This window comes from Tachypleus tridentatus, chromosome 13, assembly GCF_004210375.1.
Source record: "Tachypleus tridentatus isolate NWPU-2018 chromosome 13, ASM421037v1, whole genome shotgun sequence".
NCBI classification, from domain to species: domain Eukaryota; kingdom Metazoa; phylum Arthropoda; class Merostomata; order Xiphosura; family Limulidae; genus Tachypleus; species Tachypleus tridentatus.
The window spans coordinates 84,446,639-84,473,484 of NC_134837.1; the positions used below are offsets into that span (position 1 = coordinate 84,446,639).

At 32.7% G+C, this 26,846-nt stretch overlaps 1 long non-coding RNA gene across 1 annotated transcript in view; it reads right to left on the minus strand.

Annotated features, from left to right (window-relative positions):
- Positions 1–26,846, minus strand: part of LOC143238696 (uncharacterized) — a 54,841-nt gene that overhangs the window by 14,817 nt on the left and 13,178 nt on the right. The gene's annotated exons all lie outside the window — the stretch shown is intronic.

The window sequence follows — 26,846 nt, forward strand, 5'->3', positions numbered from 1 at the left end:
TATGGTAGTTGATATTAAAAACAGAAAAAAATAGTCAAAACACAAAAATTGCAAACAAAAATGAAGTTTCTTTGTAGACAACAAACAAATATTATTCACGAATATTTTGTTTAAAAATGTTATTAAAACGAATCATCAGCTTCTAAACATCTTACATGAAAACTGTGAGTCTACAATTGTATGAGATATGAGACAGATACTTGCCATACGTTGTAGCTTTTAACTGTGTTTTAATCTAATTGATTTGAGAACTGTTTAGAAATCTTTAGATAACATCTCTCCTTAGAAAAGTACACTTAAGCCTATTAAATAATCCCTTATGACTGTTAATTGAAATGAAGAACAATTTGTTGCTACAACAGTTATCAGATGAGCGTAAAAGTAAAAAAGTGATAATGAAAGCACAAACATTATGCCTTCTTTCGTAATTGATTCGTAATGTATTCCCATGATAAATACAATAAGATTACATTTACCAATATAAACATTTTTAAGCAGCAAAGTTACTCATGATCTTATGATTTAATCATGACGTGAGGTCATATTACTTGATTTTTTTTAATGAAAAACATACACTGATTATGTCACGCATGTGTTTAGCTAGGTTGTTAACATACGAATTTGAGCTTCGGTACACCAAGTTTAACAAATAATACTGGCTGTTTCTGAATAAGTTATAAGTTAGTGGAAGAAATCGTCGTTCTTTGTTTCCTAATAAAGTGATCTGAATCACCTATTTCGTCACATGTTTCACAAGAAACGATATCCTGGATGTTTCTGAACAAGTTATAAGATGGTGGAAGAAGTCATAGTTCTCTGTTTCCTAATAATGTGATCCGATCAACCTCTTTCATCAAATGTTTCACAAGAAGCTTCTACAATGTTCCTACTTTTTGATTAGAATAGCTCAAGAATTGGTGACCTTATTGATTTGTCACCTTTCATTTATTAAGCTAGTACAGTTTTACCTTGTGTAGTTAAGTGTGAACATGTGAGACAAGCTACCTTGGACAGGACTATTCAATAACTACGTATTATAAAACACCAATGAGCAAAGACTTTTATGTCGCATCAATAAAACAAAAATTATTTTCAACGACTGGTAGCACTGTTAGTCCTTTGGAATTTATCTGAAAACAAAACAGAACTGATCAATAGTTTGAACTAAAATTAAATGAATATTGGAAAAAAAAACTGATGGATTTATGTTGTACCGTGTGTGCCAAATTATTACTCAAGGTTTTAAAGAAAATCTCAAAAATTATGTGTTTTATTTAGTCGAAATTTATACATATTAACAATTATAGTATCATGCGCAAGTTTTGGAATTGTCATTAATATCCACTCCCAAATAAAAAAGTTATATGAGGATTTCAAAAATGTCACGAATAACATAGTGTCAAATTATTAAGCAAGTTTTGTTTGTTGCAGGTTTTGATCGAAACTATGAGCAAAAGGAATGATTTTTAACATCACAGGAGAAGAAAAGAATGCAGATGGTCTTGTTAAATGGAGAAAAAAAGTCAACTGAAATTGAAAAATAACTTGGTTGAGACTACAGAACTATTAAGAATTACCTAGTCGATTCCTATGTTAAGTGAACACGATCGAATAAAGTACAGTTGATTTCAAGACGCCAGTATCAAGCTAGCAACTATAGAGAAGCTTCTTTCATCAAGTATATAAATGTTTCTGAATGCTGGAGCTCCATATGTTCCAAAGTCATCAAAATATAGGGTCCTATGGAATGTTGTAAAATGCGTTAATCCTGCAATTCAACCACTACTGGAGGCCAAGCTTAAAATCCAGCGACTTGCATGTGTTCGCCAGTATCTAAAAAACAATTTTCAAGAAGTTTTGTTTGCAGATGAGTGTCTTACAATTAACTCTTGATAGCCGAAATGAGTGAACTAGAGGATGGCTTACAAAAGATACTTCAGTCTCATTCGGAATGAGACATCAGCAAGGAAGATTAGGAGTAATTATCTGGGCTGATATTATTGGTAATAAGGTTGTGGGTCCATTTGAAGTACCTGATGGTGTAAATATGACTTCTGAAGCCAATATTACATTTCTCAAGAACAACTTAGAACTTTGATATAAGAGAAAGTTTTTGGGGTTCAAACGAAAGGTCATTTTTAGGCATGATAATGCATTATTTTATGCTGTTTATGGTACACTAGGTTACTTTTCAAAGTTAGGCTTCAAAAATAAATGGCTTATGAAATGGTCAGCCTCCTCTCCATATTTAAACCCCATAGAGAACCTTTTGAGAATTATGAAATGTACGATTTATGCTGATGGAAGGCAATTTGCACCAAGGAATGATATCAGGAATGTTGTACTATTATCTGCAACAGATGTTAAAGCAGAAGACATTCATAAACTGGCCAATTCTGTCGATCATAGGTTCATCAAAGTCATATCAAAAAATGATAGTTATATAAATAAATAAATGAATTATCTTCTTCTGATTCGGTTTCTGGGTTTGATATGGTTATTATGGATCAGATGTTTCAGCTTTCTTTATTATTACCTTTAACGGATGCTGTTTTTGTGCTTTAGGCTCATTTTTCAAGAATTTGCTTAGTAACTTGGCAAAGAGTTGGCTTAGTAACACGTGTAATCCATGACATTTTAAAAAGCTTCATATAACTTTTTATTTTTAGTTGATATTAATGACAATTGCATAACTTGTGTATGATAGCATGATAGTTAACCTCTATAAATCGCAGCTAAATCAAACGTACACTGTTTGATATATTTGTAAATACAACAACTTGCATAATAATTTGACATTCACTCTAAATAAGCATTAATAAACTGTTTTAATAAACGTGAATAAAATAATGACTTATACCTTCAGAATGTAACCTTATTAGCTCAGTATTTCACTGTTACAGTTTTTTTTTCCGGACCTGTAGGCTTCCTGCCAATTCACTAATCCAGTTAAATCTCATAATAAACTCCATTAAAAATTTAAGGATAAATATTTTATTGTTCCTTCATTTGACAGTTCATAAGAATAACGAAAATGAATAATAACATATCTAAGAACATTATGCAGGTACCTACAGATTTTGTGTTTTGTTTATTTGCTTTTAGAACTAAGACACATTAGGCTATTTGCTGTCTGCACTGGGGAGAACTGAACCAGGTATTTTATTGTTGTAACTCCGTAAATATACCGCTGTTCCACCGAAGATAAATATTTTAAGAAAATATTTGAAAATAAACTACATACCATTAACTAGTTGAATGAATTCATATACGTTCTCATTAAGTATAAGACATACTGTTTCGTAGAATGTAAAGTCCATAAAGTATGCTTTCTCTAGGGAAAAAGGGATAACATTTACACACTGAACAAGTTTCTTCAGTAAAACACCTTCTAAAAGTTTTTGATCGGTGTGATAAATTTGTTTCTTCTAATAATTCTTTTCGCTCCTATTTCAGAAGAGATTTGAGATCAAATGCATCAAGTCACATTTTCCATATCATAATCTTTCAGTCTGCCTTAAGTTAAATTATTACACAAGTAAAGATCATACATCTTGCAATTTGTTTATTATAAAAATGCATTAGTTTGCAAACTGTATAAAAAAAGGATTTATGTGTATTATTTTTCTTGGTTTCACTGAAACCCAACGTTCCTCTCGAGGATCCTCTTCTGATATCCTTATAAATTGGAAGAACTTTCTTTGCTAAGCGCAATCTATAAAATATGTTTGAGTTTTCATATCTTTATAGTTCTAGAATAAATCAGTACTGTCTCTCTGAATACCGCCATTTCGGTTGGGAAATAAGATTGTAATGATTTAGGTGACATTTATTGTAAAATAGATGTTACATAGCGAATAAACATTACGTAAATTTAAAGTCTTGGTCTTTGTGTGTTTGTTCTATTATTTGAATAAACATTAGTTTAAATAGAGAAAAATTCAAAGGACTTCTATATATATGTTGTTGTCTTCATAAAAACTAAAGCTAAAAATATTTAACAAAATTAAGCTGTGTATATATATATATATTGTCACATTTAGAAAAATTGAAGTTATGTATATTGTCACAACACGACTTGCGGAAAGGAAACGTTATTATAGTAAATAGTTGTTTCTTTGTCAAATTGTGTGGTTGTTTCAATTTTAAGCAATGCAAATCGCTAATACTAAAAGGGCATATAATGAAGAGTTAAAACGTTCCATATAAAAAGAAAGTCAAATTCAGCAATTTAAATTTACGCATTTCTCATTTATGGTTTTGAGCGCTGAAAGCTGGCAGAGTATTTTAAACCCAATAGATATGTAGTTTGTGATAAAAATCACATATTACTACAGCTTAAATCTAAGCTGTTTTGAACTATTTATGCAATCTATTAATTTATCAACTTTAAATATAGTGCGATTTATTTGGCGTAAGAGTTAATGAATATCAGTTATCGTATTACAAACCACACTTTCGAAGTCTCTTCTTTCTGTTTCAGGTCAATATCTTCTTACTTGAAAACGTTTATAAATTTTTTTTTAAATTAATTGTGTTCTTCAATTATACACGTTTTGTGTAGTCTAGTTTAATAATTCTACGTCACATTCTATGTAAATTGAAATTAGACTTTATTTGTGAAACATTTTGTTTATTTAAAATAACAATTGTTCATACCGACTTTTAAGTTCAAACAAAACTGTAGATCATTTCATAACTGTGTGACTTCCTCCTGTTCATTTGTAAGAAATTAGGAACGGCGGCAGAAGGAAACCAGGCAACCAGCAGAACTTTGTCATCCACACTAAGTGATTGACTGTCACTCTCATTATGCACCGACAGCTTAAAGTCCGTTGATTATTTTGAGGTATCGCACATAGATTCGAACTAAACTCGCCAGCTTCAAAGTTCAGACCTATACCACATGTGTAAATGGTTATTTGACTAAGATGTCTTAAAGTCTTAGTACAACCAGGTTGATTGACAGTTGGGAAAGTTTTTCTTCTTTTAGTTGCTTGTTATCGTGATTGTTATTGTATATTGATCTATGTGGTTTAGAGATGACTGTGTAAGTATATTAGTAAAAAATGGAATTTGAACATTTTTAAACTGCATGAAAAAACCACCCAATTTCTAAAAATGATCGTTCTGCAAGGTTAGAATCACCGTTATAGCAAGTTTATCATTCTTACTTGGCGTTAGCTAAAGGACCCAACTGATTATTTTGTGAGACAGATATAAGTTTCGACCATGCGCAAAACCTCTTTCCGTGAAACTAACGTGAGATTATGTTAGAATCCTTGTTAAGAATTTCCATTAAATTATAGTTTATAATGTGGCATGTTTTAGCAATATAATGTTTAGATTTTACCTTTAAACAAGAAGTGACAACACCATTAAGTTGTTAGAAAATTCTAGAAGGATCAGCCGCCTGTTTTGATTGGCAGCTTTAAAGTTTACTGAAATCTTTATGATTATTAGCTGTTATAATTCTAATTACTGTAAACAGATGTGCAAGATCTGAAAGGAATTTGTTAGTGTGGTTTTGAAAAAAATATATATATGAAAGGCAAGTGTTCAACAGAAGAAAGAGTAAGGCTGGGAGAGAGAATGAATAAACCAAAAGAGACGAGAAGGATGTCGCCAGTAAGAAATAAATATTAGTTTTTTCTTATGTGTTATCGATATAATAATATGCAGACACTTATTACGCTTAAATTTGGAATGTGTCAATATCTAATACGAATAAGCACAGCCGTAATAAAGTTTGAGGGTAAATCAAAGTGCCACAAAAGCACGGTCATAACAAAATGCTATCAGAAATCGATCCATAGCACTTCATATAAGCTGAATCGTCAATGTTAATAATTGTTCAAAGTTAGCACTTAACTGTTGTTGTTACAACGAATAAGTTTTTAAGGGAGTCGTATACTTTACTAAATAGTTCAAACCAAATGTTTGTTTGTGTATGGAATTTTTCCGCGTTCCTGATTTGGAATTGATACACTAAACAGAAAATATCTAGTAAATAGTAAGGTTCGCCAACTCTTGTCTAGCCGAATAATAATAATAATGGTATTTTACTAACATCCTTATGATGCACTTATGACCTGAAATTGCAAAGAGTTTTTTTTTTTTTCGCTTAACAGTATGCGAACGAACGATAGACTCATAGATCCATAGTCCGACAAGCTAACAACTGGGCTTCACTAGCCCCTCAAAGCAAATGGAAAACAAACAACGATCTTTACTGTGATGGATCCACATGTAATGACAAAGGACTTACTTTATGAACGACTTGAATGGGTAGTGAAACTTTACTACAAATTTACTACATTGGATTGCCGAAACGTTGTATACTTGTAATAAAGTTTCTTTCAATAGCTGTCCATTTCTAAACTTTATTAACGATCTTTATTGTTTTGTTTGCAAAAATCAAATAAAAACAAACAACACTAAACGAATGAACACATATTACCTACGTTATCAACACAAAAGATAGCAGGTAATATTCTACTACCAAATATTAACACTTCTAAAAAAGTTTGAATTATAGAGTTGCTAAGAAAATGGGATTTTTTAAACTGAAATAACACTGTATGGATCATGCACATACACTATCAGATATGATAAATTACACCTGCCACAGTTTTCACAGAAATGTACCGTGATTTATGTTGTTATATTTCTCTGTGATCATTCAACTACGTTATTTTATTTCTTTAAACAAAACCTATAACAAATACTGACAAGTACTGAATTATATCAGTTACAGAACACAAAATGATATAACCCCAAACTGGATGCGCCATTTTTTAAAATCTCATTTCTGTTAATTTACCTAATTCAACGGCACTCGACTAATAACCTGAGGGTTGCAGGTTCGAATCCCCGTCACACCAAACATATCAACCTTTCAGCCGTGAAAACGTTATTATGTTACGGTCAATCCCACTATTCGCTGGTAAAAGTGTAGCCCAACAGTTGGCGATGGGTTGTGATGATTAGCTACACTGCTAAAGTTAGAACAGCTAGTGTAGATAGCCCTCATGTAGCTTTGCGCGAAATTCAAACACAAACCTATTTTAACGTGTTAAATGAAGTTATAATTCTTAGTCGTCACTCGTTTGATTCACGAAAATGTTTTCATAACAATAAAAAAATTCTCAAAGCAAGTGGTTTTTCGTCTCCCAATTACATAGAATATATTACCAGAAATATAATTTGGATTATATCAGAAAGTAAACGTTTCACTTTTGTATGATTTAAGTTAATTTTGAGCAATTTTAACAATGATTCCAAAGTTTCGTATAAGACATTTTTTTTTTAAATATTGGGTTCTAAAAATGAAAATGTACTTTTATGAAAATCAAGTGTTATATAGTCAAGGCCTATTACAAACGTGTTCTTACGTAGGTGTTAAAAACATAATGTATCTAATATGTCTAGTTTTAAATTTTAAAATTAAGTCAAACCAGAAATGCTTGAAGTGATTTTAGGACAGCATTTTAAATTTCTGCGTAAAAATAGTTTTAATTTTTATCTCTGTTAATAAATTACCAATTTCTGTTTTTACACGTAAAGATGACTTTTTTTATGTTAAACGTTATTTATGAATACAAAGTTATTTCTAATTGATATTTGTTTTTTAATCCCAGATTCCGCTAACTCGCTAACTGCAACCTAGGCTAACAAAATTAACTACTGCAAGTGATTTATGATTGAGAATATGGTATTTAGGTTAAGGCTGTCAAGCCTAACGTTAATTTACTCGAAAATGAATCCCTTTTACTCAGTATGTCTTGCATGACAGACTTAATGTTATACGTTTGCAGCGAATACGATTTAACTGTTTAGTGTTTCCATTTCATAAATTTTACGGACCATTTTGGTAGTCGCTTAGCAAAATTAGGTGAAAAACATTAAGATCAAGCGTGAGAGAGGTTGAGCTAACCCGTTGTTGTTATTGAGCTTTTCTGTTTGGAATATCTTTATGTATTATAATGCTTTTTTAAGCAAGACAAATACATTAACTTTTGTGAGAAAACGGTGAGAAGATGTTCAACAATTATTTATTAGAACCAGAAAATAGCGTTCACATTCGTGAGTTTTACGTGACACATACAGAAACATAAATATTAAAAAATATATGAATTTTAAAATGAAGTAGGGATCCTGCTATAAAATGTGCAGCTTTATGCAGTTATCTGTAGGGCAAGGTGAGGATGAAATTTTTAAATTTGTAATTTGTTTTAATTTTTGTTTCATAACTTTTTACGGCAGATCCCCGCTTTATCTTAAAACAACTTGCCAAGCTATAAGTTTCAAATTAGGGGCAGCGAGGAACAGATAAACTTTACTCACAGTCCTGGCACGCTAACTACCAGGCCATATTCTTAAGCATACGTTATATGAAAATGACAATTTACACCAACTATTTAGGACTGTTTATTTTTATTTCTTAAAAGTTTAAGATACTTATTTGAAAATTCGAAGTGCTGTTATGTTATTGAAAGGAATGATATTTTTAAATGCACTTCAAAGTCAAATTTAAGAGCAAAAACTAATTTAATAATTTAAAATAAAAAACTATATTTTTAGATGTTGCAATAAATATTAGCTTACGACGTTAAATAACAAGGTTCCAATACCCGTGATGAGCATGACTCATACTTAGCTCATTGTGTAGCGTTGCTCTTATAAACAACGACAACCAATCAACAGATAGATACAAATACGTAGAACAACAACTTATGGTATCTCCAAGATTTGCGACAAAGCAGAGAAATTCGGACCCTCAAATATAGGAGGTTCGCGAAACCCATATGCAAGTGCATTTACCAATGGATGGGAGGCTGGACCACAAAAGGCGAAACAGGGCACAGATTTACTCAGGAACAAATATTTGATGGATATATTTGAGGTTTACAAAAATACCATAATGATACAAATAATAATAAAAATACCATACAAAATAAGTGATCGTGTGTTTACATGTTAGACCAAAAAAAGGTGTATGATCACAAGATTAATTAACACTTTCATTAAACAACACGCTTTTGTTTACTGTAAGCTAGCATATGAAAGAGAATCACAAACAGAAAGTATCCTCAAGTTAAAATGTAACACAATGAAGTTAGCTCTCGCTTTCTTACCAAATAACATCAATAAATCATATTTATGTAAATACAATAGTGCTGTCTGTTGTATGTTGTATGTTCATGCAACCACATCACCAGAACTGCCATGGAGGTTTTATTAGGTTCATATGGGGATACATACAAATTCTCAGTTTTGCGGTTTGCGGTTTTTAACCACTATTTCGCCTCCTGTAGATTGATCGTCCCAGTATTTGGTATGGAGATTCATGGAGTCTATGGGGAGGTACGTGTAAAGTTGTGATTTCACATTTTATGTTTAAAAGTTTTTTATGGGTATTTTTTCAGTTGCATATAAGATAGATACTTTTCAGTAATCATGAATTTATATAGCTTTCGTTTAGGAGACGTGGACTCCAGCTTGTTATAATAAAAACTATGTTACATTGTCCCGTGGAATATCTTCCATAATTCACTCACTGACAAACTTAAACAAATACTTAATTAAGTTACATGGAAAAGCCAAACTGCATCCATGCGGAAGAAAATAAAAGTTAACCTTAAAGTTACAAGAGCAAATTTAAATTTAAAAAAACAAGCAAACCTGTTATTGGTAGCTGAACGAAAGAACTTCGAAAACTCTCCTATAAAAGTTAAAATTACAAAAATACTGGTTAAGAAAAAATTAAACTAACTTTGTTATTCTACTCCCATTTCTTGAGTTTCTTCCAATAGCAGGGATCACTACCCTTCACACGTGTTGCCCTCATCCAATCATCTCTTTCATTGACAAGTCTTCTGCAGTTCCTTTCTCGTTTATGTTTCTTTATTTTTATCTTTCCAACCAGATACTGGCCTTGTCTGTGTTACCTAAATGGCTTCTGGCAGCTTTGGCCCTTCTCTTTTATTGCTTGTTCTTCTTTTCTTCACTTCACGTAACCAAACCACCTCAACCTTGCTTCCCTTGCCTTTTTCTCAATTCCACAGACTTCTGCTATTTCGTTAATTTCTTTATCCATTCTTTTCTTTTTGGGCAACATTCCCAACAGCCATCTCAGCATCTTTATTTCTGCTCTTAGCAGGAAGATTTCTTCTTTCTTAAAGAGAGTCCAGGTCTCGGCTCTATAAAGATGCATTGGTCTTATCCCGCTCTTACGCGATGACTTTCTATGCTCTTGGTAATGATTGGTGACAGATGAGTGTGGCTACTTCCTTCGATTTCTTCCAATGCTCCAAAATTCCATCTTTCAAAACTTTCTCACTTGTACCTACCAAGTAGCTAAAGCCTTATTCCTACCCTAGTAGCATCCCACTTACATCTGTGATACGGTCATACCTGTGATTTTGACCTAGATAGAAATCATGAGGTATACCATATAACTCTGTTATTCTACTAAATACCTTTTAAAGCTTTTACACATTTCACTAAGCTCTGCATCAGAGTTCTACAAAATATACCTAAATCCAGGTGAAATATACAAAAAATATGTTAAAGGTCTCTGTGAAACCTAGGTGGGAAGCTTTGTAAAATTAAAAACTAATTAAAATCTGCTCTGTCAAGCCCTCAGCACAGTTTTAATTAGGAAAGTAGACCCTTGAGTTCCTGACATACGAAAGCAGTGATTTGTTCTGTTTAGCAAGTTAACCAATGAGCAGTGAAAATAATGGACAAGTTCGCCCTCAATTACTGACAGATTCTCTGAAAGTAATACCTCTGAGTGCTAGTTAAAAAGCACGTGGTCACTTATATCTACAAGAAAATGACACAAGGCGCCTATTCCCAACTTCACCCAATAAAACTCTGGAGAAAATTAACGGTAGAAATATGCTTCACAATACTAAGTTGCAATCTCGGAAATTACAGAAAAATTATTGCACTTAACTTTAAGCTAAAAACAATGGTAGTTCAGACCGGTCCTTCGAGATAAACCATATTTAGTTAAGCCTAATATTGGGATTAAAGTTGATAGTGTTTTTTTTTAAATAAAAAGCAACAAATATATTTACGTACAATGAAATATAAATACCAAGTTCATTGTTATACATAATTTAAATGATTCGGAAGATAGACTTATAGGTTGAATATTGTATTTTGTGTATTTTAGAATTATGTGGATTAGAACATAAAATTACAATACGAACAAAATATGGAATAAAACCTTTTTATAACATTCTTAGACAAAATATAACAAACCAATCGAAACTTTTTGACGACAAGAACATTAATATGAGTCATGTTAAAAAATAAGAAAACGTTTGAATTTAATTTTCAACTGATAAATGATTAGAAAATCGTAGAAGTTGTACATAAAATCTTATAATTCATAAATATTCATATCAGCGAATATGTTTATATCATAATGCAAAAACGTAAGGAGTAATAAAATGTATAATTATTTGTAAGTTATCGTTTAATATTAATCTAGTCAGTTCCTGAAATAAAGTTGGAACTCATAAGTAATTGCACGTGAAAGTAACGATTGCACTGCTTTGTGGTTTGAGAGGAGATATTCTGCAACCATATGAAAGCTCTCACGCAACGCTAAATCTAAATTGTTTCCGTGATTTCTCACGCGAATCACGTAACTTTTATACTTTACTTGCGCAGTTATGTTGCTTTATATCCAAAGTTTAGCTTTCATCAAGCTGTAGTATGAAGCTATTCTAAACAAGTTAACTAACAGCTTTGTAACAGAAGCAAAAAGTACTTTCTCTCCATTTATTTTACTCAAAATCTACTGAGATACTTACTGCTACCTGAACTGTAATTTTCGCATCAAAGCAAATTAACGATCACTTAAAGAAAGCTGAACACACACACACATGTATATTGTTTTTAATATCACTAGTCTAGCATACCCGTCGCGCCAAACATACTCGCCCTTTCAGCCGTGGGGGCGTTATAATGTGAAGGTCAATCCCGCTGTTCGTTGGTAAAAGAGTAGCCCAAGAGTTGGCGGTGGGTGGTGATGACTAGCTGCCTTCCCTCTGATCTTACACTGCTAAACTAGGGACGGCTTGCACAGATAGTCCTCGAGTAGCTTTGTGCGAAATTAAAAAAACAATAAACTAGTCTTGTAGATCTTGAAATGAAGAATCAACTTTCAAAACATCAGGCAAGATTACAAAGATCAATCAAAGTGGAAAACTTATACATCATCTGATCACTACACTCTGCCAAATGTGCGCATCTATTTAGATGACAGTTCGTTTTAGTGGTAAAGCACCTGTGGCATAAAACACATAGTTAAAATATAAAGTATCTCTCCTGTGTGCTACTTTTCACAGTGAGTTAATATAAAGTACTGCTCACAGTGAGTTAGTTGCTACATTTCTTGAATTCTCAATGTATTTTTTTCACTTTCCTAGTATATCAACTCCAAAAGTTAAAGTAGGTGTTACAAAATAATTGTTTGTTTGCAACTAAGCACAAAGCAACACAATGGGCTATCTGTGCTCTTCCCACCACGGGTATCGAAAGACAGGTTTTAGGTTTATTTTGTTTTGAATTCCGCGCAAAGCTACACGAGAGCTATCTGCACTATACTTTCCTAATTTAGCAATGTAAGATTAGAGAGAAGGCAACTAGTCATCACCACCCACCGCCAACTCTTGGGCTACATTTTTTGCCAACGAATAGTGAGATTGGCCGTAATATTATAACGCTCCCATGGCTGAAATGGCGAGCATGTTTGGTGTGACGGAGATTCGAACCTTGGATTACGAGTCGAGTGTCTGAACCACCTGGCCATTCCGAGCCTGTTAGGAAAAGGAAGTAATCGAATGAAACTGAACCTTTATACCGACGCTAAATCGACTATTTAGCTTTTGAAAAAACGCGCTTCCTATATACAATAACACTATATTTAAGGTTAGTTCATCATAATTATTAATTTGACATTAGCATGCTCAATGGATAATAAACGTTTGCTCCATGTAACTGGAATATTTCAAACTTATACTAAAAATACATTCTTCCAAACTTCTAAAACGTTCATAAAAACCGCAACAACAAATTTAGATTTATCTTTGTAGATGTATTTTAAATATACTGCTTTTATATTTAGCTCTATGTTGATCTTTAATCTAATTTTATAAAAACTAATCGAAAGTTTAACGATTATATGCATGTCAGCCAAATAAATTTTTTCGAATCCTTGTTTCAACCAAGAAAACCATTGAATTGTGCCAGGGAGTAGGGACTGTAATCTTTGGAAATATTTTTAAAACCTCTACAATAAACTGTTATACTCCTATTCAACCAAATAAACGAAACAGAAAATTCTATAATTTTTTATTTGTGATGAAGATTCAAAAGCATTATACTCGTTTTTTAGCTGCGAGATCATAGATAAGATAAAAGTATGTGATTAAGTGATAATTCTGGTAGAATAGCTGATTACAATTATAATTATAATTAACAATAAATAGTCTTAATTATGAGCAACCGCCAAACTGTGAAAAGCGTTTATGATAACTCTGTCTTAAGTCATTAGCATGGTAGTGAAGGCGCTTGACTCGTAACATGAGGGTCGTGGGTTTGAATCCTAGTCCCATCAAACATGCTGGATCTTTCAGCCGTGGGACGCTATAAAGTGACGGCCAGCTCCTCTATTCTTTGGTAAAAGATTAGTCCAAGAGTTGACGCTGGATAGCAATGACAAGGTGCTTTTCCTCTAGTCTTACACTGCTAAATTAGGGACAGCAAGTGGAGATACCCTTCGTGTAACTTTACGCGAAATTCAAAACAAACAAAAACCAAAGTCATTAGTTCAGTATATTTGCTGCTAGCGGAATTTTCAGCCCCTGACTTAGAAACACTGATAAGGTTTGTCTTGCTTAACGAATCAGATCTGTTACAAACAGAGCTTGGAGAACTATGCCAATTACATTTGGTAAATGTATTTATTACAAGTTAAAAATGTAATGTTATGTATTAATCTAGCTGATACTATAAAAATACAAATTGAATTATCAAATTCAGTAATGTAAGTTACTATAAGTTATGGAAATACATATAAAGTTATGTGTTATTTAGTATGTGACAAGCTTTACCTAACTGTCAACAAAATAATAACACAACATGTGTATCTGGTATAGTTTAACCTGTCTCAGTCAAGGTTTGGTTGGTGTTTGGATTTCGCGCAAAGATACACGAGGGAAGGAAGCTAGTCATCACTACCTTCCGCCAACTGTTGGGCTACTCTTTTACCAAGGAACAGTGGGATTGACCGTCACATTAGAACATCCCTTTGGCTGAAAGGGTGAGCATGTTTGGTGTTATGGGGATTCGAACCCGCGACCCCCGGATTACGAGTCGAGTAACTTGACCACCTGATCATGCCGAGCCCGTCTCAGTCAAGCACAACCTTTGAGAGTGAACTTCTAAAGAAAATCTTGCCAAAGCAGGGAGCAGGGAAATATAAAGTGGAAGCCAACAGAAACCAGTTCTTAAAACCGGAACAGTAACTTGAGGAATGTTAGTGTAGAACCTAAGGAAAGTAAGGGTTAACAGTTGTGGTTTTAAATCATTATGGTGTGATAAATATTTGCACTTTTGTTGGAGTATATTAAAGAAAATTAACTATGTGATCAATATAAAGTCAGACTACACCATGGTGAATTGTTAATCCGTGGTAACTTTTAGTGGAGTTTATTAAGACGATAAATATAAAAGATGAGATATGCTCATTGGAACATCTTCCATCTGGTAAATATTTCATACAATTGTTTTCTATTTCACAAATTCATTACGCTATTAAGGTTAATAAAATCCAAGTGGTGAGTACCACTTAATAGACAAGGACATAGTTTTCCTTATGTGGTGTGTAGGTCGTCGCGAGAACGAGGCTGAAATATTTGACAAGTAAACAAAGAAGATTCCCTCCAGATTATCTTCATTCGTTTTGCTCCTAACTACAGGCATTACATAAGTCATGAGCCGGTTAAATGTAGAGACATACATATAAATATAACTTATTGAACCTCGCTGTTTTCAAAGTAAGCTTTAACGGTGCACTTATTAAACCTCCCTCCTTTCCAAAGTAAGGTTTAACGGTGCTCTTATTAAACCTCCCTCCTTTCCAAAGTAAGGTTTAACGGTGCACTTATTAAACCTCCCTCCTTTCCAAAGTAAGGTTTAACGGTGCACTTATTAAACCTCCCTCCTTTCCAAAGTAAGGTTTAACGGTGCACTTATTAAACCTCCCTCCTTTCCAAAGTAAGGTTTAATGGTGCAGTAGCGTCTTTCAAGAGGGAAATTCATGGTATAAATACATCTCTATAGACAATAAAGAAGTTTTAGGTTTGTATCATAGTTAACAATCAACTGCACACTTTAGTTCACATCTGTCCGTATTATGTATATGAAAAGAGTAAAGCTTATATAATTCCTATAAATCTTATGAAGAATAATATAAATAGGCATAGAAGGCAGATTGTTTGAACTCTAAGAACAAAAGATTCGGCCATGTGTCATTAACATTACTTTTAGTTTATTTTGAAAAAAAAATCTTGCCATATACAAGATGTGTGTGGAAGAACAAATAAAAATAGTGTGTTGATTTTTTTTATAGATCCTACAGTTGTATTAGTTATACCTGAGTAGCACGACCTGTGATAGGCATGTCACAACATTACACTACGCACTTGGGAGATTCAATGGACTGTAAATGACGATTTCAATGTATAATCGTTTTCCTTGTTGTTATATCACGTGATATATAATTATGCACAATACTGTGTCTTGAAAATTTTCACGTACCTTCCAAATTGTTGAATTAATAAGTTTTGTTTTTTAAGTAGGTTATCTTTGAATAACCTCAGATAAACAGGTCACAAGAGTTCAAATCAAGTAACACTGTGAGCCAAAATAATCCTCGTCCTTAAACATCACGGAACTAGCTGAAAAATACAAACGAAATGCAACACGTTATATGCTGCTACCTACAACACGTGAGCCTTCATAATTGTGTATCGTCAGCGACGTTAAAAACCTGAAACGTTGGTTGTATTAAAAAACAACTATGTATGATAAGACTGCTATATGTATATATATAATGTGCGTGTATTGTTACTGTGCTGCCACCTACCGCACATGAATCTTCCAAATGGTTAGTGCAATGTTACCAAGTTTCATAATGTCAAAGATATTACAAATTGAAAATGTTGGTTACGCATACAAGTCAACGAATGTTTTCAAGAGAAAGATAGTTGACAAAAGTGGAATCAAAGCAATCTGTTTGATCCTACGTCTATCAAGCCCTCTGATACAACTGCTGTTGGGGTTGTGCCCTTGGACAAAGTCGTTGATATTCTCATGCAGTGGATAATGTGTAAGAAGTTTTAAGATGTATGGTTTAAGATTGGTTTTGCCATCCTTCCCAGAATCTTCTTGTAATGCATATAACGATGTAGATAATATGACCATCAGATTGATTAGGAGAAATATTTCTTCTAAGGGCAGGATTGAGCATGCCATAGAACATATAGAACATTCCTTTCGTATTTTCTACACAAACAGTGAAAAAGATGAAACTTTAATAAATACGTGTACATCTATCAAGTCTTCAAAATGGTCGTCAGGTTTTCTGTCGTAAAATATGTTTTATAATTTCTGAAATCTCTTATGGAAGGTGTACGTAACGCAATGTTTTATGATAACATTAGCTATGTACCCTTGTGTTCTATAACATTAACTACGTACTCTTGTGTTCTATAACATTATTTATACCACTCTTATGTACTGTAATTTTAACTATGTGCTCTTACACACTCAACGTTAAATATGTTTGTTCGTTTTGCTATGTACAAAGCTACGTAAAGGGCTATCTGTGCTTCGCCCACCACGGATATATCGAAACCCGGTTTCTAGCAGTATAAGACCGCAGGGTGCCGATGGGGCCGTTAACTATGAACCCTTGTGCACTATAACATTAGTTGTGTACCTTTGTACATTATAACACTAGTTATGCGCCCTTGTGTATTATAACATTAACTTTTTAGTGTATCATAACATTAACTTTTTACCCTTGTATAGCATAATAATAGTTACATACTCTTACCTACTGTAAGATTAGCTATGCCACTCTTGTGTATTGTTCGATTTGCTATGTCATCCATAAGTACTGTATGATTAACTATGTAACCTCTGTGTACTATAAAATTAGCTATACATATAAGGTTAATTATGTAACCCTTACATACTATAAGATTAACTATGTCACCGTTGTGTACTGTAAGATTAGTTATGCCAATGTTATGTATTGTAAGATTAGTTATGTGCTATAAGATTAGTTGTGCCAACCTTATGTACTATAAGATTAATTATACCAACCTTATGTACTATAAGATTAATTATACCAACCTTATGTACTGTAAGATTAATTATGTCAACCTTATGTACTGTAAGATTAGTTATGCCAATGTTAAGTACTGTAAGATTAGTTATGCCAGCCTTATGCACTATAAGATTAATTATGTAACCCTTACATACTATAAGATTAACTATGTCACCGTTGTGTACTGTAAGATTAGTTATGTCAATGTTATGTGCTATAAGATTAGTTATGTCAATGTTATGTGCTATAAGATTAGTTGTGCCAACCTTATGTACTATAAGATTAATTATACCAACCTTATGTACTGTAACATTGATTATGCTCATCTTATGTACTGTAAGATTAGTTATGCCAATGTTAAGTACTGTAAGATTAGTTGTGCCAACCTTGTGTACTGTAAGATTAATTATGTAACCATTACATACTATAAGATTAACTATGTCACCGTTGTGTACTGTAAGATTAGTTATGCCAACCTTATGTACTGTAAGATTAGTTGTGCCAACCTTATGTACTGTGAGATTAGTTGTGCCAACCTTGTGTACTGTGAGATTAGTTGTGCCAACCTTATGTACTGCAAGTTTAGTTTTACCAACCTAATGTACTATGAAATTAGTTAAGTCAATCTTTTGTACTATAAGATTTCAATCTAATTATATATTACCGGTCTGCTACATCGGCACAAGTCAGATAAAGGTGTTTTTTTCGACCCTACGTATTACTTCAATGTATAGATGTATATGTACTGTTAAACGACTCTTTATATAAAGTTTATGCCAGAACTGTAACACGTCAAGAAGAACATATTATCAACTAAGGTAAAGCCAGTGTGAAATCGGAGGAAAACTTTTAGCTGCAGAAACGGAAATTCAACACTATGGTAAAACAGGAAAATCGATCTATTTAGTCCTCCTGAAGAAAATTGCTTGGTCGGTTGGTTATTTTTAATAAACCAAACTTTTATTCGGGCAAAATCAAATCCATCTATCCCCTCTCGTTTTTCTTTCTATCCTTATGGATAATTCAACTAGCTTAGAATCGAAAGTCCAAGTAAAGGCACTGTGCATGTGTTCATAATTATTACTGTTATGTTAAGTAGTTTAACTTAATTACCAGTATTTTCTTAGCTATGTTTTAAATTGATATTGTTGATACGCGTTGTAAAAACCACAATTAAACAGTCGTTTATTCTTCTTCAAAGTCTTGCGCATAATGTTCGATTTTCACTATATTGCTTTCAGACATTAAAAATATGGTTGTATTGGTAAAATGGACTGTGTTGTTGTTAACGCTGTAGCACAATGGCATTAAACACATTTACACTGTTTTATGGATATTACTGTATTTGTTTGTTTTGGAATTTCGCGCAAAGCTACACGAAGGCTATCTGCGCTAGCCGTTCCTAATTTAGCAGTGTAAGACTAGAAGGAAGGCAGCTAATCATCACACCCACCGTCAACTCTTGGGCTACTCTTTTACCAACAAATAGTGGGATAGACTGTCACTTATAACGTTCCCACGGCTGAAAGGGCGAGCATATTTGGTGCGACGGGGATTTGAACCCGTGACCCTGAGATTACGAGTCGAATGCCTCAACACACCTGGCCATGCCGAGTCTATATTAGTGTGTGTGTGTGTTTTCCTATAGTAAAGCCACATCAGGCTATCTGCTGAGTCGGTATATTACTGAATAGTCTTAAATAATAAATAAATAAATATCCTCAATTTTTTTTATATAGCTAGTTTGGTGATGGCGAGAGAATATCGTCATATACTTCTAAGAATAACCAGTAGTTTTATGATAACAACTTATCTTTAAGCCAAATATTATTGAAAGTTTTTAACTTTGTACTAACCACTTGCAAATATATCTGTTCTGCAAAGTTAATATGAATTATTAACCCATTAAAAATGAAAGTATAGAAGTCATAATATATCTAAAATTCGTGATAAAAATTATTCTAGACTAATTTAGAATGCTAAGTATTTCATATCAAAAGTGAGAAAGAAGAGCAGCGGGTCTCTCTTCCAGCTGTCACAAGTAACTGTATCATAACAGTCAAATATCTGTCTGGAACAGTATCGATTTTTGCAGTGAGTTGGAGCAAACAAAAATGATTTTAAATTACACTTTTATACACCTATGAATTGCAACAATTATGATATAAAATAAATATGTAATATAGCCTAACTATTTCCACAAATAATGACGGCTGATCTAACTTTAGAAAATCTATGTTCTAAGTTCTGTGCTCCCCTTGGAAGACATTCCTCCAACATCCGATGGGCATGATTTTGCGCTATTACCGACGTTCCAATTTCCAATACAACAAGCTTTTGTGAAGGTCAGTCTTAGATCATTTGGACAAACTTTCAGCCGTCCTTTGTACGTGGATGTCGGTTTCCGAAACTACATTTATGGAGACAGCATACACAAACATCTATTGGAACTTGACAAGTATGTGGTAGAATGGGATTTCTGTCACTGGAGTTTATTCAGCATCTCTTCTCATGAAAACAGCCATTACTTCCGAAGTGTGGCTGTAAGCTTAAGAACTTTTGCTTTTGACATATTTGTTTATTACCTTGTCAACAGTACCAGGAGATCGTCGCTTCACTGAAAGGGCTATCTGAATGGGAATGTTCCCTTTCGTACATATAGCTATCACCTTGCAAATAATGGTGTCGATTTGAATTACCACTGGATGTGATTTTATAATTCCACTGCTCAAAACGCTCTGCTATAACAGTTTATTAGTTTTTAATATCAGCGATGACTACTTTTACAATTTTTTTCAAACTCTACATCGTTTAATAATCTCATTATGTTTTTCTGCAGAAAGAGCTGTTACGTATAGATTTGCTTAGTTATAAATCTAACTTTAGGTAGTTACACTAGCCGTTGTGCAACTACTCATATCTGCAAATGCACAGCACTGTATTAGCGTATTAAAATATTTCTTGCAAAGTGCGATAAACGCTCTATATTTGGCTTATTGCATTTCAATGCTTCGCAACTTTTAAGAGTTAAATTTAATGTTTTTATACGGCATATATAAATAACATTTCAAAGAGACGTTTGACTATCATATATTCTAACGGGACTGATAGTTTCTGATATTTAATGTAAGGCTTATCAGGCAACGATTTATAGTCTGTTTTTGAATTTCGCGCAAAGCCATTCGGGGGCTATCTGCGCTGGCCGTCCCTAATTTACCAGTGTAAGACCAGAGAGAAGGCAGCTAGTCATCACCACCCACCGCCAACTCTTGGGCTACTCTTTTACCAACGAATAGTGGGATTGACCGTAACATTATAACGCCCACACGGCTGGGAGGGCGAGCATGTTTGGTGCCACCGGGATTCGAACCTGCGACCCTCGGATTACGAGTCGAACGCCTTAACACGCTTGGCCATGCCGGGCCCATGATTTGTAGTAGACAAAAAATTGGTCGAGGAGTGAGAAAAAATAATTGTGTCGTAGCGTAATTTTTGTTACGTATAATAGGCCTATTGGCTTAGACTATTAGGCTTATTGGTTTACAGTGTTACAATAGCTATCAGAGTTCAACTCTTAATTTAAAATATAACTTATAAATTACTGAAGACGATCAGGTATAGCAACTGACAAGAAGTACATATACTGGGCTAAAAAATCTCTCTAAGGTAATTGAAAAAGTATTGTAAAAGCTATAATTACTGATATTTAGTGAAACTATCAATAAAAACCTAAAAACTTAAATTAACTTTTTGGTTTTTTTGGTGATATTACAGTTGCGAAGATTTTTCGCCTGAGAGAGTGTGTTTGTGTATTTGTTTTCTTATAGCAAACCACATCGGGTCATCTGCTGAGTCCACCGAGGAAAATTGAACCCCTGATTTTGGTATTGTAAATCCCAAGACTTACAGCTGTCCCAGTGTGAGACTTCGCCTGAGAGAACTGTCGAACTTTAGTTTTTCAGTGTTAGTTTCCATTATTTTATGGTCTGACAACAATTCAAAGTTTCAATTAGAAAATACCAATAATGCAATATATAATACTACAGGATACAAATACTTTAAAAAATTTAATTTCGAGTAATGAAAAATTATGATCATTATTAAACTCATCTCTTTTTAAAGATATTAAAATTAGATCAACAATATAATTGTTTAAACTTATGACAAATCCAGAATATATTTTATGAGGATTTTAGATAAGGCCAACAATATACGTTCCAACAAATAGTAGCCAAACCATTGAAATATGTGTCTCAATTAATTAATCATATTATTATATATGCGCCTATGTATTGAGTGTTATTTTCCCGGTCGTAACTGGTTTATTTACACACGACATACTGCAGGTGATTTTAATCACGGTTACGTATTTAGTGTAATTTATATGCAATGTGTAATGTGTAACATAGATTTCCGAAATGTTACACAATGTTCTCACTGGTATTATTGAACAAAATTATTTCGAAAGGTTTGCAACTTTGTTTAGTTGTACTATGTTCTTTCTTTATCAATAGTTGTGAAGCCATTTTTAAGTTTGACAAAGAACAAAGCATCCCACAAATGACTTGAAAGTGTTCTTTCTTATAGTTGTAGGTTTGATGATGAGATGACCAAATGTAAATAGAAAGTTTTGGCCAACAGCAAATATACACATCATACAGAATTTTCAAAGCAAAAGGTCGTTTATACAGAGTATATGATTTAAATATATTTGGTATAATTTTCCCCTGCATTATCCACTTACATAATGTCTTTTACAAAATGTAAATTAATAGTTTTATATACTCGCAAAAAAAATCTATAATTTGTAAATTTACAGTTCTTAGTTAAAATATCATTGTCCAGAAAGTGGTACTAGAAAAACAGGTGAAAACAGATTTAAACAATATGATAATGAAAGTTCAAACTTGAGTTATTTTTAACTGCCTCGAAAACATTGGCCGCATCTAAATATCAACATTTGTGTTTAAAGAGTTCGTAGATTAATCTCTATAATTTGTAGGCTTAACCGGCTCGACCATAAGGTTGACTATACAACACTTGGATCGATAATTCGACCAGGTACGAAGCTTATCTACAGTACAAGTACTGTTGATGTCTAATCAAGAAAGTCCACAGAGATTTTCTTGACCGGAAGTCATGAAAAGTCTTTGGAACTCGTCAACTGCCGGAAAGAAAAATAATCAAGTTAGGAAAAAAAATGTTGAGATAATGGATGATGTGCTAGGCCTCTAATAAAAAAAACACGCGTAAACTTATCTATCAAACGTTCCATCAACGAACTGTTAAATATTGAATTCAGTTTACATTTCACTACAAGTCTGTGTTTTATATTAGAGTTAATATCAGTTTTTTTTTTAAGTCATTCTTTTAAAGGTGCTTATTTGTTACATTTGTAACAGCGTTAAAATTATTCAGGAACGATCAGAATGAACTACAAAATGAAAGCTTTGTTTGTTTGATTTTGTTTTTATAAAAGCATGTTTTTTTCTGTTTGAAAACGTAACGTTTCAACAAACAGTTTGGAAATATTTTTTCACATCCTATATGTTTCAATATGTATATTTATTTTCCTTCTTATAAGTCTATTACATAGTATCTATAGTTGATGTACCAGGTTATTGTCCCGATTTTATTTGTTTACATCAAGGAAACAGATATATGCATTACAAATGACTCATTTAGTCTCATCATTCTACATGAAGTTAAATTTTTACATTTACCTTAATTATTAATAATAACTTAAATTCTTGCATACACTCAAGATTAGATATATTTTTTTTATTCCAGTGGATGTCTTATGAGTTAAATAGGTATGTAACGCATCATAATTCAACATAAGATATTTAACACATTATACTCCAATATAAGATATTTAACACATTATACTCCAATATAAGATATTTAACACGTTATACTCCAATATAAGATACTTAAGACGTTTTACTTCAACATAAGATATTTAACACGTTATATTCCAGTATAAGATATTTAACACGTTATACTTCAACATAAGATATTTAACACGTTATACTCCAATATAAGATACTTAAGACGTTATACTTCAACATAAGATATTTAACACGTTATATTCCAGTATAAGATATTTAACACGTTATACTTCAACATAAGATATTTAACACGTTATATTCCAGTAAAAGATATTTAACACGTTATATTCCAGTAAAAGATATTTAACACGTTATATTCCAACATAAGATATTTAACACGTTATACTCCAATATAAGATACTTAAGACGTTATACTTCAACATAAGATATTTAACACGTTATACTCCAATATAAGATACTTAAGACGTTATACTTCAACATAAGATATTTAACACGTTATACTCCAATATAAGATATTTAACACGTTATACTCAAACATGAACTATAATCTTCATCATCAGTTAAATTCAGTCTGCTCCACATTTTCTTCATATAATATTATCATTATATAGTTACGACATTTTAATATATATTACAATATAAAAAAATAGGAACCTTCTTGTTATTTTAAGTAAATTTTAGCCCAACTGTGGCTTATCTGTAAACTTAAAGGTTTTCAACGCTAAGTTTCGAGGTTCAAACAGGCGCAGTATGTAGTTGTTATCATTCGAAGTTTAACAAACAAACAAACATAAATTTTATTCGAAATATTACATTAAAACCACATTCAGACAGCACACAAGTAAAAACCACATTCAGACAGCACACAAGTAAATAAGTAAATGTTTAAAAACAAATATTTTAAACCATTTCTAACGATTTTTTTCTGAGATGCATAAGATACATTGTACAAATGTAGGTTCTAAGATATGACCGTACAACCAAGTGTATTAATTTATGTAACGTACAGGTACAGTATCTGTGTATCATTATTAAAGATAATTATTCTGTGCTAAAATACATTTACAACACAATCAATGACTTGATTGTTTTTTTTTTTATTTCGTGCAAAGCTACACGAGGGCTATCTGCGCTAGTCGTCCCTAATTTATAGTAGTGAAAGACAAAAGGGAAGGCAGCTAGTCATCACCACCCACCAACAACTCTTGGACTACTCTTTTACTAACGAATAGAGGGATTGGCCGTAAAATTATAACGCCCCATGGCTTAAAGGGTGAGCATGTTTGGTGTGACGAGAATTCGAATCCACGACCCTCGGATTGCGAGTCAAGCACCATAACCACCTGGCCATGCTGGACCACCACCAGTGAAAACATCGTGTAGCATACCGGAAATCTACGTTATATATTACGATTGTGCATGTAATTAAAGCCAATAAGAAAACGGATCAAAACTGGCAAAATAACACTTAATACACAGACGTCTGTATAATGATGTTTCAACGGTTTTGCTACTATTCGTCAAGTCAATTATTATTGACTTAGTCTTAGCCAATACTCCACGGAACACATATTCAGGATTTGTCGTCATTTTATTTAATTATACTGTTGATTTACTTTTAATGTTTTTGAAGAAAAATAAACGTTTAATAATAATCACAACTCAAAACTAAATTCGTAAAGCATCTCCATCAATAGCTGAGATTGTAATGTTACCTCTTGCATTATTACATTACCATTTGAAATAACGAAAACTAACACTGAAAAATCAAAATTCTACAGTTCACTTGGGCAAAACATCAGTGGAACGGCAATACAGTTAAATTAAGTTTTTGATTTGTTATAGTTATTTTCAATCACTATAATTAAATATATATTTTTCCATTAATTTCTTAAGTTAACTTTACGACCATGTATTAGCTTATCATATGGAATTATGGCTAACAAATATTCTCCTAAGCTGTAATAACAGTCGAAAACAAAATTAACTTTCACATCTTAATCGTTATAGGATTTCTTTTCTTGTGTATTGATTTAACCTCGAATTACTTATAGTCAGTTGCTATACTTGATTGTCTTCTGCCATTTATAAGTTACTTTTTACATTTAGGGTTGATTTCCGGAAGGATTATAAAGCAATAGGCCTATTATTCGTAACAAAAGTCATGCTATAGTACAGATTGTTTTTTCTCACTTTACGGAAATAAACAGAGCTTTCACATTTCACTATTTATTTTTTGGTGTGTGTGTGGTTTAAACGGGAAATAAACAAGCTTATGCTGTGTCACAATATCTGAGATTTGGATGAATGATAGTCATATCTAAGGTTCTTATTAAGTTTACTTATATATATATAAAAACTGTATAGAAAATAATAAAAAAATTCATCTTGTATTTTCAAACCCAAATGCGAAACTATCTGAATAAAATAATTTCACATTTTCTCAACGAAATAAGATTCGCGAAAGGTTTCTTGAGCTTAAAACCTGCTGTTTCTGACAACTCATTGTGTTCTAGTGTTACATGACATCCGGAGTTAAACTACGACAAATAAGCCTGGATATTCGCGAGTGTCACAAAAAACAAGTATATTGTTTGTTAAAACGCAAAGCTACACTGTTAGATATCTATCTGTATTGTATACACCAGGGGAAATCGAGTCCTAAATTTCACTGTTATAAGTCTCCAACCTGAAATTTAAGCGTTGTTTACTATGTTTATTTTTCTTTATATATATATATTATTATATTCTATTTATTATATTATTCCTTATTCACGTATATATGTTTTAAATATTTTTATTTTTTATTTTATTTTTTTCTTCTTCTCTCTCTTAATACAAGACTAAGACGAAGAGAAAGAAATTCTGAATACCTCCCCCCATGGTTGTGTTAAACCATAAACCACTGTTTGATTTGGAACGTTCAAATAAAACAAATAAAATAAAGAGTGAATCATAGTTGAGCTAACGGGAAACACAACAAGTATTAAGTTTTGAAACTATAAAGTAAACCATACAGACAGTTTTAACATAAAATATTAATCACTATACATTTGAATGTTCGCTATGAAACACGTATAATACTGATGGGAACTACATGGAGTTCTAGTTTTGGACAAGAACGCTGTAACTAAAATTACTTTTGTTGCAGCGAATCCCCAGACTATATGTTCGATGGTTCTGTGCATGCATGGTTCCCCTCATATAAAAAAGCAGTGCCGAATTTAGAGGGAGCGTAATTCATACAATTACATGGGGGTCTCGAATCCCAAATAAGGAGAATTTATTTTAAATTACTCTTATAAAGAGACCTCCAACATCGAAGTATTTCATGGATTTGTTGTTGTTTTTTTCGAATTTCGTGCAGAGCTACACGAGGGCTATCTGCGTTAGCCGCCCTAATTTAGCAGTGTAAGACTAGAGAGAAGGTAGCTAATCATACCAATCTACCGCCAACTGTAGGGCTACTGTTTACTAACGAATAATGAATCAATCGTCACATTATAACGCCCCCAGATCTGAAAGGACAAGCCTACTTGGTGAGACGGGGATCAGAGCCCGAGACTCTCAGATTG